At 41.8% G+C, this 14393-nt stretch overlaps 1 protein-coding gene and 1 long non-coding RNA gene across 2 annotated transcripts in view; one reads left to right on the top strand and one right to left on the bottom strand.

Annotated features, from left to right (window-relative positions):
• Positions 1 to 14393, bottom strand: part of LOC124116075 (putative carbonic anhydrase-like protein 1) — a 155009-nt gene that overhangs the window by 64205 nt on the left and 76411 nt on the right. The gene's annotated exons all lie outside the window — the stretch shown is intronic.
• Positions 646 to 2209, top strand: LOC125383469. The gene is made up of 2 exons (XR_007222758.1): positions 646 to 1194; positions 1788 to 2209. It is a non-coding gene; the product is annotated as an uncharacterized LOC125383469 (long non-coding RNA).

Here is a 14393-nt window from a genome sequence, read left to right as displayed (position 1 = left end):
TTACGAAAGCGGTATCTCTTGTTGAAGGAGTGAGTGAGTGAGTGAGTTTGGTTTAACGCCGCTTTTAACAGTATTCCAGTTATATCGCGACGTGTCAGCTTAATGTGGGAGGAAAGCCCGAAGTGATGCAGGTCTCAGACGTTTATTACTTATAGAATAACCCACGAGGTACGAGTGATTACGGAAAATATGTCACGAGTGAAATTAATGTTTTAAGTTCCGAGCTTTAGCGAGGAACTTAAAAGATTAATTTCACGAGTGACATATTTTCCGTAATCACTCGTACCTCGTGGGTTATTCTATTTATTACCCATATTCATATTAAAGACATGTTTCAAGAAAAAAACAAATGAACTGTCGCCCATCAAGAATCAGCTGTTTTGTATCAATCCGCGTGTGAAAAAACACTGTCCACTCACTCCAGCCGCATTACTCAATCAACAACGTCTTGCTACGCGTAAAAATATAGTTCTGTTAACAAAACTTGAAAGATCACATTATTGCAGTTATATTTCTGTCTGAGTTATACAGCGTACACTATCTACCATTGATAAAAGAAGACAATTTTCAAAAAAGGTTCAACAGGCTTTTTAATCAAGGCTTGTTTTGACAATACCTCTCATTGACAAGACAATAGCCGTCGTGCATCACCATGGACATGAATTTCACATTGAGAAGAGGAAACACGGAAAACCTGTCAATTTTTTCATGTGTCATTCGGTAAAAATGCAAAAACCTGTATCAACAACATAGAAGGAATGTACAGAAGTCATGTTTGATTGAGAAAAGTTACGACAAGTAGGTAAACTTTGAAAAATACGATTGCTGTCAGTGTCGGAAAGAATGACCCGACTTGACTAAGATATGAGACAGCCGAAACCAGGAATGACAAGAGAACCGGCGTTACAGTTTAATCCGGACAACAAGTTTAATGAACATCGTTTGTGATTTGAGACAAGTGTGACTGATGGGAAACATGTGCATGTGGGATTTTAGGAGGACTTGTCTGAGTCAAACGCGCTTGTGGAGTTGACACAGTCAGATAACGGGAGTTTGTTGATATTTTGATGTGATTCATAATATGGTCGAATACCTGTTGATAGACTAACACGGTATCTGGAGACTTAGTGACAAGCTGTCCGCATTCACGGAGTTCATTTAGTTCAATGTCGGACACAGGATCACCTCGCTGGGGTAAGTTTTCTTTTCCTTGTATTTTTAATTATTTTTGTTTTGATTTCAAAACCTATTTGAGTTCAGCAAAGTGCATCGATTTCGCAACCAGATGTTGGTAATCTTGTCGCTAAGGTAGCACTCGGTGCTACCCTTGATCTCCTTCAAAGTAGACAGTTCGAATTCTGAACTGTCTGATGTGCATGCCGAAATGATAAATTTGCAAAGAATAATGTTTAGTTGCACCTTTCCTGTGTCATTAACCCTCATAGTCTTATGGTGCCCGGACGTCAGTCAGCCTGCATACCGCTCAGCGCCGTACTGTGCTGACGTCGCGGTTACAAAAAAGGTATACATTGTATAAAAAAGTGTCGCGTTCTTATTTCTTCACACAATGTTACAAACTTAAATTCTACGAAATGGCGTATGTTTATAATGTCTTTCGGAAAGTCTAACTGTTGTTGCAAAAGGAATTTGTTTTTATTCTTATGCCATCATTGAAAGTGTGAGTAGTCTTATTTTTCGTGTTTTTCTTACCAGTATAAATTTGAACTAAGTTCATGTCAACTTGTCAAATTTAGTCTTTTTCATTGTGTTTTCCTTTTCACTGGCAGTTATCGATGTCATCATCGTTCACAAAGGCAAACCTGTCTATACAAAGTCCGGTTTTGGGGATTCGTGTGGTCGAAAGATTCGCCAAACAGCAAGTCCTCTAACACAGACGCAAATCCGGACTTGGTGGTGTTGAGTTTTAGCGCACTAGAAACAGTTTCTGGCAACATCACAATCTGAAACTTGGAACTTCAATCTGGCCATATGCAGTTTTGACAACAAAGACATTAAATGTGTTCAGAGGTTGAATTATGCGAATAACTCTTCCTGTCAGATCTCCGTCTACTTTAACGTGGTCATTTAGTTTGACAGGTGTCAAATGGTCAGCCATGTTTGTTTACAAACAATGCAGACGTAGTTTTGTTTTTTGTAATTACGCTTATTGTAAACTAAAACTCGTGCGAAATAAATGCTTTATTCATTATACTGTGAAATCATGTGGTTGATATGAAACTATGTTCTAGTCTTATAACTCTTGATTAAGTGAGATTGTAGCACGTAAAACATGTGAATGAATGCTCTGGATTTGTGAATGAACTCAATGAGAGAAAAATAGTCCCGTCGACCAATGAAAATTGACATTTGTTTAACTGACCAATCAGCTTCGAGAATCACTAATTGCACACTGTGCAAATATCAAAAAGTTATTACACTGCATATTTGAGCCCATATGGGTAATAATTCGTTGAAACCCACGAGCACGGGTATGGTGATAACAAACCTAGAAACATAATCGGGCCGAACCGGGATTTTCTGGTTTCTGGTGTGCCCAAGGGACGCAACTCTGCACAGCGAATCGCGTCGCCTTAGACGACTGGGCCACCCGTGCCCCCTCTTGTTGAAGGAAGCAAGTTAATCAACATATGAACTGCATATTTGTTTGTTCGCCTTCTAGACCAACCAATGAAATGCCAGAAAATGCCAGAATGGAATGCGATGTGTTTATACAGAAGTATTTAAATCATATCGCCATTACAGTTTAAAGAGCACACTCTTATAACGTTTGACTGAATGACATTGGGGGAACGGGTACCCCAATTCGCTGTAAAGTGTTGCGTCCCTTAGGCCAGAAACCTGTGATTGTGGGTTCAAATCCCGATTCATCCTAATTATGTTTCTAAATGTGTCACCACCTTACCGGTGATTGTGGGTTTCACCAAAGTCTGAGACCTGCATCACAGCCCGCTTTCCTCCCACATTAAGCTGACACACGCGAATCACTGGAATACTGTTAAAAGGGGCGTTAAACCCAACTCACTCATGCGAAGACATTAACAGTGACCCCGGCCTACGTGAAACAGAATGGGAAAGGTAGCGGTATTCACCATTCATTCAAATGAAACAAAATGGATATTATTAAGTTCAAGGGGTGTGACTTCTGGTGGCCTTTCTTGAATATTATCCAACATTTACTCAAATCGAAACGCACCAGTAGTTAAACAAAGCGCGTGGTTGCCTATTTACTCCCATGACACATCACCTGTGTATGCATGACAACGTCAGCAAAGCCTCAAGTGTATAATAAAATAAGCCTGCCATCTCTGACATTTGATGAAATCATAAGCTTGTGGCGTTCAAACCAAAATCACCAGCCATGGTCACTGGGCAGAGTACGCACCCAACGGAAATAACAGCGATAAAGCCCTTTCCAAAATCATAAGAAATCTCTGCTATAAGTCCATTGTACAATTCCGACTATATCACAATTACATGAAAAACTTAAATGATGACATGGTTAAGAACAGTTACTGATCGGGTAATCGTGACATGGTAACATGGTATCTTGCAATAACAACCCTTCTTCAACAGAAGGGCGTTGGTGTTGACGTTGAAACTGCCGTTGGCGTTGAAACTGCCGTTGGCGGTGACGTATCTGATCAGGGGACGTCCCCATTGGCTCTTTATATGTATCACTGCGATATGCCGTACAATACCGCATGCGTGTCAGGGACCGACCGTTTAATATTCTTGGCCAACGTTCAATGTTTCTCTCTCCTAAATTTGGAGCCTTATATGTTTTTTCCCCTTACCCATTCCTGAATATCGAATTCAACGGTCGGTATCCAAGGCTCTTAGCATCGTTTGTGTAATTTGAGTGTGCGTCACAGTGAGATTCCCTTCAAGAAGATTCCGTGACCTTGAGAGGTCGTAGATCCTGTTCGCGTTAAGTCGAACTCTGTCGTAAAACAATAAAGTTGATTCATGAACCAGTCTCAGAAACGGTAGGGACATCAGCCGATGCCATCTCTTAAACAAAATCAAATCAATTAGATGGACACATAACGAGCAGCCTACCCCGCTAGCTCTTGTGAATCGTGACCAAAACGATTTTACCCAACCTGATTTCCATGCCGTTACGTTTCTCGCGGCATTCAATTTCACATTGCACTGCCTCAGTCTGGAATCAACTGGCAGAACCGACATTCAAAACGAGGTCCTTCATCAACCGTCATTCGCGTTTAAGCCCTTGACAGACGGCAGAGGGAACACAAATTATTCCGAGTGACAATATTGTCCTCCAGAATATTGATTAAGTCTTCACGAAAGTAATCAGTGAACAAAAATCAGCTTGTCCAGAGGCACCGACTTGGAAACTCGGGTCTGCCAGGCCTCAATAAACTTACAATTAAGAATCAAATGAAAGAGTATTATATCCGGAAAGTTACGAAACGTTGGAAGTTTGCTTGCTAACCTTTGTTGATGGGTAAATACAGACAAAGCTTGTAGTTTGCTTGCAAGGTTTTGTTGATGGGTAAATACAGACTAAGCTTGTAGTTTGCTTGCAAGGTTTTGTTGATGGGTAAATACAGACAAAGCTTGTAGTTTGCTTGCAAGGTCTTGTTGATTGGTAAATACAGACAAAGCTTGTTGTTTGCTTGCAAGGTTTTGTTGATGGGTAAATACAGACAAAGCTTGTAGTTTGCTTGCAAGGTCTTGTTGATGGTGTAAATACAGACAAAGCTTGTTGTTTGCTTGCAAGGTTTTGTTGATGGTGTAAATGCAGACTAAGCTTGTAGTTTGCTTGCAAGGTTTTGTTGATGGGTAAATACAGACAAAGCTTGTAGTTTGCTTGCAAGGTCTTGTTAATGGTGTAAATACAGACAAAGCTTGTAGTTTGCTTGCAAGGTCTTGTTGATGATGTAAATACAGACAAAGCTTGCAGTTTGCTGGCAAGGTTTTGTTGATGGGTAAATACAGACAAAGCTTGTAGTTTGCTTGCAAGGTTTTGTTGATGGGTAAATACAGATAAAGCTTGTAGTTTGCTTGCAAGGTTTTGTTGATGGTGTAAATACAGACTAAGCTTGGGGTTTGCTTGCAAGCCTTTGTTGATGGTGTAAATACAGATTATGTTCATATGTTGATAATTGCTTGATTAATTTGCTATTGAGGCGCATTTGTTAATGTTGCAAATACAGACTTAGTTCGTAGTTTGCTTTCGGCGGTTTTGTTGATGGAGTATTTTTTTTGTTAAGAGCGGAATATGTTTCAGTCATCGCTTCAAGACGTACATTTGTGTCTCTGACAGAAGACGTCGAACAATTGTTTTTCACAAGGCAAGTATTCAAGATGCCCAGCATGTCCATACAACAACTGATTTCTTTCGTAAAACCTGAGGCAAATTGTTTTCAACGTAATTTAAATCCACGAACAAGGGTGTTATGTTGATAGATCCAAATAGGGATGAATTGGGTATCCGAACCCATGGCCAGTGGATCCTGGTGACAACAGAACCACTGGGCGCCCTGAGCACCGTATGTTACGAGGAGAGACAACTGACAGAGACGACTGGATACACGGCGTATTGTCTGATACACTTCATAATAAATATAAATTGTCAATCCAAGAGAACAACGGGTCTAGATTATCCGCCAAAACAGATTCCATCTGGCGTAAGGGAGCGAAATGGCTGTGAAAATTATATGAATGGACCACTGAAAATCAGTGATGAGACCATGTGTTTTTGAAAAGGGTAAATATGTCCTGCGCTATCGGTAGCGCCCGCCATTCATATAATTCGCATTAAAAAATAAGCATTTATTGCCTGCACACCAATACTCCTGCCATGCGTCTGTAAACAAACCAGACCGACGAACTAAAACTCCATTGACACTATAGTGCATTTAATTATCTTATTGAAACTAAAAAAAGCGATATGCTAATTTTGAATTACGTCTCATTCACTTCATAAAAAAACAGTAGACAAACATATTATATAAATATCCAGGTTAAAATTAACTGGGTCCACATATTAAATATGAGAGATCCATACGTACAGGATAAGATGCAATGGAATCACATAAATACATTACTTTGAATAAAAACATAATCAACCATAAACGTTTCGTGTTCCGACTTCGTGACATTTACAGATTCAAAATTGTTTTAATCTAGGAAAATTGCAAGGATTGTACAGCGTTACCTCCCTGAAACGTAATAGCAAGATATACAGTTAGTTAACTTGTGATTCAAACATGTGGAAATGTTCTTACAAGATACAGTTGTTACGTTATGTTTCAAAGGTATAATGTAGCAAGTGATACTCATGCCTGAGGTAGGAAGCTGAATAAAGGAACTGGATACACAATGTTTACTTTCAAAGTAACACCATATCAAAGCCTATAACAACGATGCAGGTACATTTTGATATCCTCGAAAATGTCAGAAGTAAGCGAGAGTTGATTAAAAGGTATACTTATGACATGACGTACACAGTACATATGGATCCTAGCCACTTTGCTTTCTAAAACGAAAAGACAGAGATCACATTTCTTCACGTAACGAGAGCAGTTAGTTTCTCGTGAATGTTCATGTGGCGCAATCTGGCAATGGTTTCGTAATAGATAAACTCCCCAGACAAGGTTATTTCAAAAGTCGAGATGAGTGAACTCACTACAATCGTCACCACTCGACCCTTTCCGTAACCTGCAGGAAAATTTGTCCCCCTACCGATCAATGTTTGCCACGCAATTGGAATTCGATGACATGCGTCAACATAAGTCAACGAGCTTGACCGCCCGATGCCGTTGGTCGCCTCTTACGACAAGCATAGTCGCCTCTTAGGGCAAGCATGGGTTGCTGAAGACCTATTCTAACCCGGATCTTCACCCATACTGAAAAAAAATTGGTTGTAAATGGCAACCATCTTATATTTAGAAAATGTCCATGTAAACTGAAAAGCAGGACGGGTTTGGAACAGGTTGATTAGTCTTCTCTATAACCATTACTGGAAAGACGACACCAATGGCCACTAGTTGTTATTTGCTTATCCGGGAGCACGGGTGACCCAGCCGTCTTGGGCGCCGCGATTCGCTGTGCAGAGTTGCGTACCTTAGGACGCGCCAGAAACCTATGATTGTGGGTTCGAATCCCGATTCACGCCGGTTATGTTTCTAGGTTTGTCAGCACCATACCCGTGCTCGTGGGTTTCACCGAATTAGTAAACGTCTGAGACCTGCATCACTTCGGGCTTTCTTCCCACATTAAGCTGACACGCCGCGATATAACTGGAATACTGTTAAAAGCGGCGTCAAACCCAACTCACTCACTCACTCACTCACTCACTATCTGCTAATCCTGGAATGCCATGTTTTTGCACAGTGAAACTGATATTACCATCCCATCACTGCATCAAATTAGGAGATAACACTGTGTTTTCAATGTACAGCTTGGTTACCTGTAGATTTAACCGCGCTAAATTGAATTTCGAACCGAGCGCGCAGATAGAGGGGGCTATTGTGTTTTGAAACCTCTGATTGACACATCAAGCTGCCAATTCGGTTCCATGTTCAATTTAGCGCGGTTAAATCTACAGGGTACCTTGCTCTATATTGTAAACACAGTTTGTTTATATCCTAAATACTCTTGTTTATGTCATGGCATGACGCATTAACTAATATGAAAGAATCGGGTCGTCCTTGACGTCTTTTGAGTAATATTACCGATGCATCTAGCGTATTTCCAATGTCATGTGTAAGTAGTTTCTCGGAAAGAACACTAATTAATTGATAATGACAAGAACGCGTTATTCTTGGAGCAAGACAAAAATGACCAGACTGGATGAACGTATTTCGAGGCTGATGGTGGAACCTCTGCGACAAGGCTAATTTGTGCTGACATGTACAGACCCGTGTCAGCTCTCGTTGCCTTAGTAAATCAGTATAACGATCCCTATAATTACACCAGTATATGAGGGCAAATTACTATATGTACAGACGGTGCGTTTTCGCCTAATGATTCCGTAGAATGACCACTCAACGTCACAAACAACGTTCATGGAGCCTACTCATACAGGCAGAAATTCCTAATAACCAACCCTTCATGATTTACGCTCAGTCCGGGCTGAATGGCTGAAATATACTAGCCCTGTTCGCGCCAACTAAACATGAGATGTAGTTAGGAAACACTTTTGCCCTGAAGCGTTTTCTTATGGCGCCATGGCGAACAAAATCGACTGCAGGCATTATCTTAATGACGCTCAATTTGTTACTTAATATCAGCCAATGTTGTCATATTACATTAAGCGAGAGGACAATTATTCTTATGACCGATGGACTATATATTGATTAGCTAGTGTTAAACCCAATCGATAACAGAATTTCTGCCGAAACTAGTAAATCTACATGCAATCGTATATTTCTGAGAACTAATTGGTGTAAACGGTTCTATTGAGGCCTCATCATGTTCATTCGACAAGGTTTGTAGGCTAAACGTATTCTAAACGTTAGAGCCAAAGCAAACCTTGAGCTATGTCAAAGTCACAGACGCAGTGATTAAAGAAGCACGACCTTAGTTTAATTCTCTTTGGGCATATTTGCATATTAACCACTCCGATGACGGGTAGCGAAACATTTGCATATTTCAATTTCCGGTCCATCGCTGAGCATACCCGCTATTAATGTTGAAAGGAAGCAGAGAATTGACACAATTGATTCTGCTGTCCTGCGCTTTGAACCTTGAACAATCTCCATATTTATTAGACTTTGCATTTGGTTTTATCAATTGTCTCAATATTATTTGACTCAACACATGTGTTTGAGAAGGCATGCTGGACTGGTACAGACAGCGGCGGGATGTTATCATCTTTAACACAACCGGACGTCTCAGGTCTACGTCATTAGGGACCATTCCATGTAATGTTCAGAGGGCTGCTTGGAGTTTAGGTAGCGACAGGATATTTATTCAGTCACAGCTTCAAAATATTTTTTGGGGTGTGTGCGAGAGAAGCCGAAGAATTTCATTGTTTTTCATTTTTTTCCGAAAAATATTTGTTAATTATTTTTGGCTGGATTTTTCTTCCAACAAAAACCCGAGGTCCCCGGTATATTAAATGGACTATCCCTAACTGGAACCCTATGCCTCAGACTAATACAGTTTCATACAAACATATACACAAGGGTCTCTCTCTGGAACTCAATTTAATTCCTTGCTTACGCAATAGGTTCAATTTATTCAGGTGCCTTTAACTATATTATCAAATCCACTTTTACCACACGCGTTCCACTTAGTGCATTATTGGGTTTTCTTCTTGGCGTTTTATATTGGTGAATTGCGTGAGTAAGTCATATTATTTTACGGCGTACCTATTTACGTCATTTCGATAAAACCTGTTGAGTCCGTATGCCACTGATCCTGGAATAGACACACTAGTGGTCTATAGGTAGACGACAACCAACCAGGGGTCCCTACTGGGAAAATAAACCACCTTGTTGTCGAAAGTGGAACAACGAACTAACCAGTGGTAGATAGTTGGACGACGAACCATCCAGTGATCGATAGTAGAACAAAGACCCAACCAGTGGTCGATGGTGGAACAACGACCCATCAAGTGGTCGATAGTGGGACAACGACCTAACCAGTGTTCGATAGTGCATTGACGAACCAACTAGTGGTCGATAGTGGGACAACGACCTATCAAGTGGTCGATAGTGGGACAACGACCTAACCAGTGTTCGATAGTGAATTGACGAACCATCCAGTGGTCGATAGTGGGACAACGACCCAACCAGTGTTCGACAGTGAAATGACGAACCAACTGGTGGTCGGTAGTGGGACAACGACCTATGCAGTGGCCGAATGTGGGACAACGACCTAACCAGTGTACGATAGTGCATTGACGAACCAACTAGTGGTCGATAGTGGGACAACGACCAAACCAGTGTTCGATAGTGGGAAAACGACCTATCCAGTGATCGATAGTGGGACAACGTCCTAACCAGTGTTCGATAATGCATTGACGAACCAACTAGTGGTCGGTAGTGGGACAACGACCTAACCAGTGTTCGATAGTGCATTGACGAACCAACTAGTGGTCGATAGTGGGACAACGACCCATCCAGTGGTCGATATTGGGACAACGACCCAACCAGTGGTCGACAGTGAAATGACGAACCAACTAGTGATCGGCAGTGGGACAACGACCTATCAAGTGATCGATAGTGGGACAACGACCTAACCAGTGTTCGATAGTGCATTGACGAACCAACTAGTGGTCGGTAGTGGGACAACGACCTAACCAGTGTACGATAGTGCATTGACGAACCAACTAGTGGTCGATAGTGGGACAACGACCCATCCAGTGGTCGATATTGGGACAACGACCCAACCAGTGGTCGACAGTGAAATGACGAACCAACTAGTGATCGGCAGTGGGACAACGACCTATCAAGTGATCGATAGTGGGACAACGACCTAACCAGTGTTCGATAGTGCATTGACGAACCAACTAGTGGTCGATAGTGGGAAAACGACCTATCCAGTGGTCGATAGTGGGACAACGTCCTAACCAGTGTTCGATAGTGCATTGACGAACCATCCAGTGGTCGATAGTGGGACAACGACCCAACCAGTGTTCGACAGTGAAATGACGAACCAACCAGTGGTCGATAGTGGGACAACGACCTATCAAGTGGTCGATAGTGGGACAACGAACCAACCAGTGGTCCTAGTGGTCCAATCAGGAAAGGATGTAGTCTTTAGTTGATGTGAAGAATAATCCCAATTCTTAACCTGCAACACATGAACTTTTGATCAGTTCGTCTCGTAAAACAACCGGATATACGCTAGTGGTTACTCATTACTTACCTAATCGTAATCTATAAGAAAACGACAATAAATCCTGTTGAATCGAGATACAACCATGTCGTAATTATGTTGTGTGTTTTCGTTCGCTTATGTGATGTTTGGATACAATTTGTATCGTATTTGAAAACACCGTCTCTTTCGGGATAGGATACTTATCAGCTTAATGTTGGAGGAAAGCCCGAAGTGACGCAGGTCTCAGACGTTTACCACTTCGGTGAAACCCACGAGCACGGGTATGGTGCTGACAAATCTAGAAACATAATCGGGGCGAACCGGGATTCGAACCCACAATCATAGGTTTCTGGCGTGGCCAAGGGACGGAACACTGCACAGCGAATCGTGGCGCCTTAGACGACTGGGTCACCCGTGCCCCATGTTGGTTAGAAGCACCATGACGTTAAACAGACGCTAAAAGAAAGTTCCTTTGTAATTGATTCCTAGATATGTACAAGCAGACAACAGCTATGCGGTAGTTTAAGCAGAGCAGTTCCAATCAAAGATTACATCGATGTGTCCTCTGAAGTTTGGAGACTTGTTTCCCACTCAAAAAGATCTTTGTAAGTTATTCCATATCATGTTGATGGTGTGTGTAACTTTGTACATCAGAAAAGTCTACCATGCGAAGGGCGAATCAAAGAGTTACTCATCGCTTGACTGTGATCACAAGAAACCAAGATCGTTGTGCCTATTGTGTATGGAAGACGTTTCGTATCAGCCCTTTTTTTACACATTAAAACGATGAGGATAAAATACAACCAAGTTACGTATTTGGATCAATAGTAAAATCTGGAAACCTGCCATAAACACAGGCTTTCACAGCATCGGATCATCCTCGTCTGGTTCATGCAAGCATTTAGCAGCAATACCGTCTGGATAGAAATGCGTTGGCGCCGTGCTTGGCTAGCAAGGGAACTGTCTAATTGGGCGGCATTGTCCACACAGATAGAACCATCTAAGCCAAGGAGATCCAACAAATCAGCCCATCAATCTAAATAATTGAATAAGTGATGTAATTTTCCCCAGCAGTTAGAAGAGAATGGTCTATTTGGTTTGTTGGAGAGCAGTCCCTCGCACGAAGACGTCACCAGCGAGGACAGAGTAAGAAGATCTGTCAACATGCATTGTGTTGGACCATTCAACGATCCCAGAGACTTCCTCTAGGGATAAGAAGGTCTTTCTGGGGCGTTTTACCACGTCGGATAAAATCCAATAAAGTCTAAAAATATCTCTTTTCTTAGAGTCTGATGTATAAAGTTGAAATTTGGGCAACCGGCGTCTTTCGTAAGCTTGACTTAAAGACAAGGATAGCTTGTTTTAACGCAGTGTGAAATCGATGTGTACATGGACAATAATTGTATTATTTGAGCGTTAAGTGTGTATTATTTGTGCACGGGGAATAAAACATCTGAAGAAAATCAGACAATCCCAATTCCAATGTGTTGAGCCTCTTGTAATGAAGAGAAAAACGTTAGGGCTGTTTCAAGTTTCATTGAATAGTTCTTATATCAGCAGAACAGTACTTTATTTACAAGTTTGAAACTTCTTTCATTGGCTCCCGTGAGCCGTCAATTTGTATCAAGACGATGTTGAAGTCTTTTTCTCTGTATTCTGAGTCGACCGTTGGTGTAACTGGGACTAGGCTGAATCCCAAGACATGATCTCGAGCAAACAATCGTCGGTATCATCTTCTGTTAGGAAGGTTAAATTGAATGAAACACGTGACTGCCCTGCCACCCTCAGTCATTCCCGTGGGCCACTGTTTCGAAAGCGCTTTACCATGCTTTGTGTTCTCCTCACCGACCGCTGTCTCCGCGGCGTCTACTGCCTGGCTCGCGACCTCTCTACGAGGACTCAAAGCGAAGTCGATCCAGCCACTTTGTTCATTGTGTAGACATCGATATTATCTGCGTGTGTTGATAGTGTCTCCAGTTGGAGATTAAAGATAATTGTAGTGTGAGTGCGTTTTGTTTAACGCCGCATTGAACCGTCATCATTTCAGTTATATCACGGCGTGCCAGCTTAATGTGGAGGAAAAGACCGTGATGCAGGTTTCAGACGTTTACCACTTCGGTGAACCCCAAGACTACGGGTTTGGTGCTGGCAAACCTAGAAACATATTTGGAGCGAACCGGGATTCGACCCCACAATCAAACGTTTCTGGCGTGCCCAGGGGACGCAACTCTGTACAGCGAATCGCGGCGCCTTAGACGATTTGGCCATCCGTGCCTCCCCACTTTGAGGAAACAGACAAGCACTGTCATCACACCTAGAAACATAATCAAGATCACGGGTATGGTGCTGGCAAATCTAGAAACATAATCTTGACGAACCAGGATTCGAACCCACATAGGTATCTGGCCTGCCGAAGATGAAAATATAACTCATCTCGCATCAAAATCGCATATATTTAGATCTATGTATAAAGATTCACGGTGGCTAAAAACTATCAATATGGCAAGAGGGCTGACTTTCGAGTAGTCAATTTTCCCTTCATTTCCAGCTAAACACCAGCATCTTAAGCTTTTGGTGTCATCATTTCACACCTGTTGAGATACAATCGAGCACATTGTTTCAACAAAGATTTTAAAGAGCGTCAGGGGGCACGGGTGTCCCAGTCGTCTAAGGCGCCGCGATTAGCTTTGCAGAGTTGCTTCCCTTGAGCATGCCAGAAACCTATGATTGTGGGTTCGAATCCCGGTTCGCCCCGATTATGTTTCTAGGTGTGTCAGTAAGTACCCGTGCTCGTAGGTTTCACCGAAGTGGTAAACGTTTGAGACCTGCATCACTTCGGGCTTTCCTCCCACATAAAGCTGACATGCTGGGATATAACTGGAATACTGTTAAAAGCGGTGTTAAACCCAACTCACTTACTCACTTTCTCAAAGAGCGTCATACGACTCTTGCCCAAAAATGGACTTGTACCATATGTTCCAGTGTTTTTTTCAGGTGAACAATTGACTTGTCTTTGCATGTGTTTGTGACTACCACAAGTGTTCACAATCTCGCGAACACATGGTACACCACTATTTCATAGTGATTCATAAACACATGCTTACGATAAAGTTTGAAACGTACATGGACTCTGCTTTTAACAGAGATGCCATATGATTAGAAAAAAATATAGGGTTTTATCTGAAACGGTTGCAAAACCCCAAATTAATTTGAGTCTGCCCTCAAGTCACGTAGACAGACACGCGAAACTTCAAACGCGTTTTCAGTTCATTTTTGAAAATTGGAAGTCACGAACGCCGTTGAATACGCGTAATAAAACAAAATACCTGACTGGTGTAATGTTACAAAAGGAACAGAACTGGACGCGTGTTAGAGTATTACTAGCGTATAACATATCTTAAACACGAGTATTGCGAGGTACACTATTGATCGTCCTCTCACACACGCTGTCTAAATCGCTGAATGTATGTCAGCCTTTGGTTTTTCGGTTTATTTCTCTTTTACTCCATACTCAGAAATATTCCAGCTGTATGACGGCAGCCTGGAAATAGTAGAGTGTGGAACAGACAATCCAG

Source organism: Haliotis rufescens, unplaced genomic scaffold, assembly GCF_023055435.1.
Source record: "Haliotis rufescens isolate VD_foot unplaced genomic scaffold, xgHalRufe1.0.p SCAF_23, whole genome shotgun sequence".
Taxonomy (NCBI): Eukaryota; Metazoa; Mollusca; class Gastropoda; order Lepetellida; family Haliotidae; genus Haliotis; species Haliotis rufescens.
This window is presented reverse-complemented; position numbering and strand designations above follow the sequence as displayed.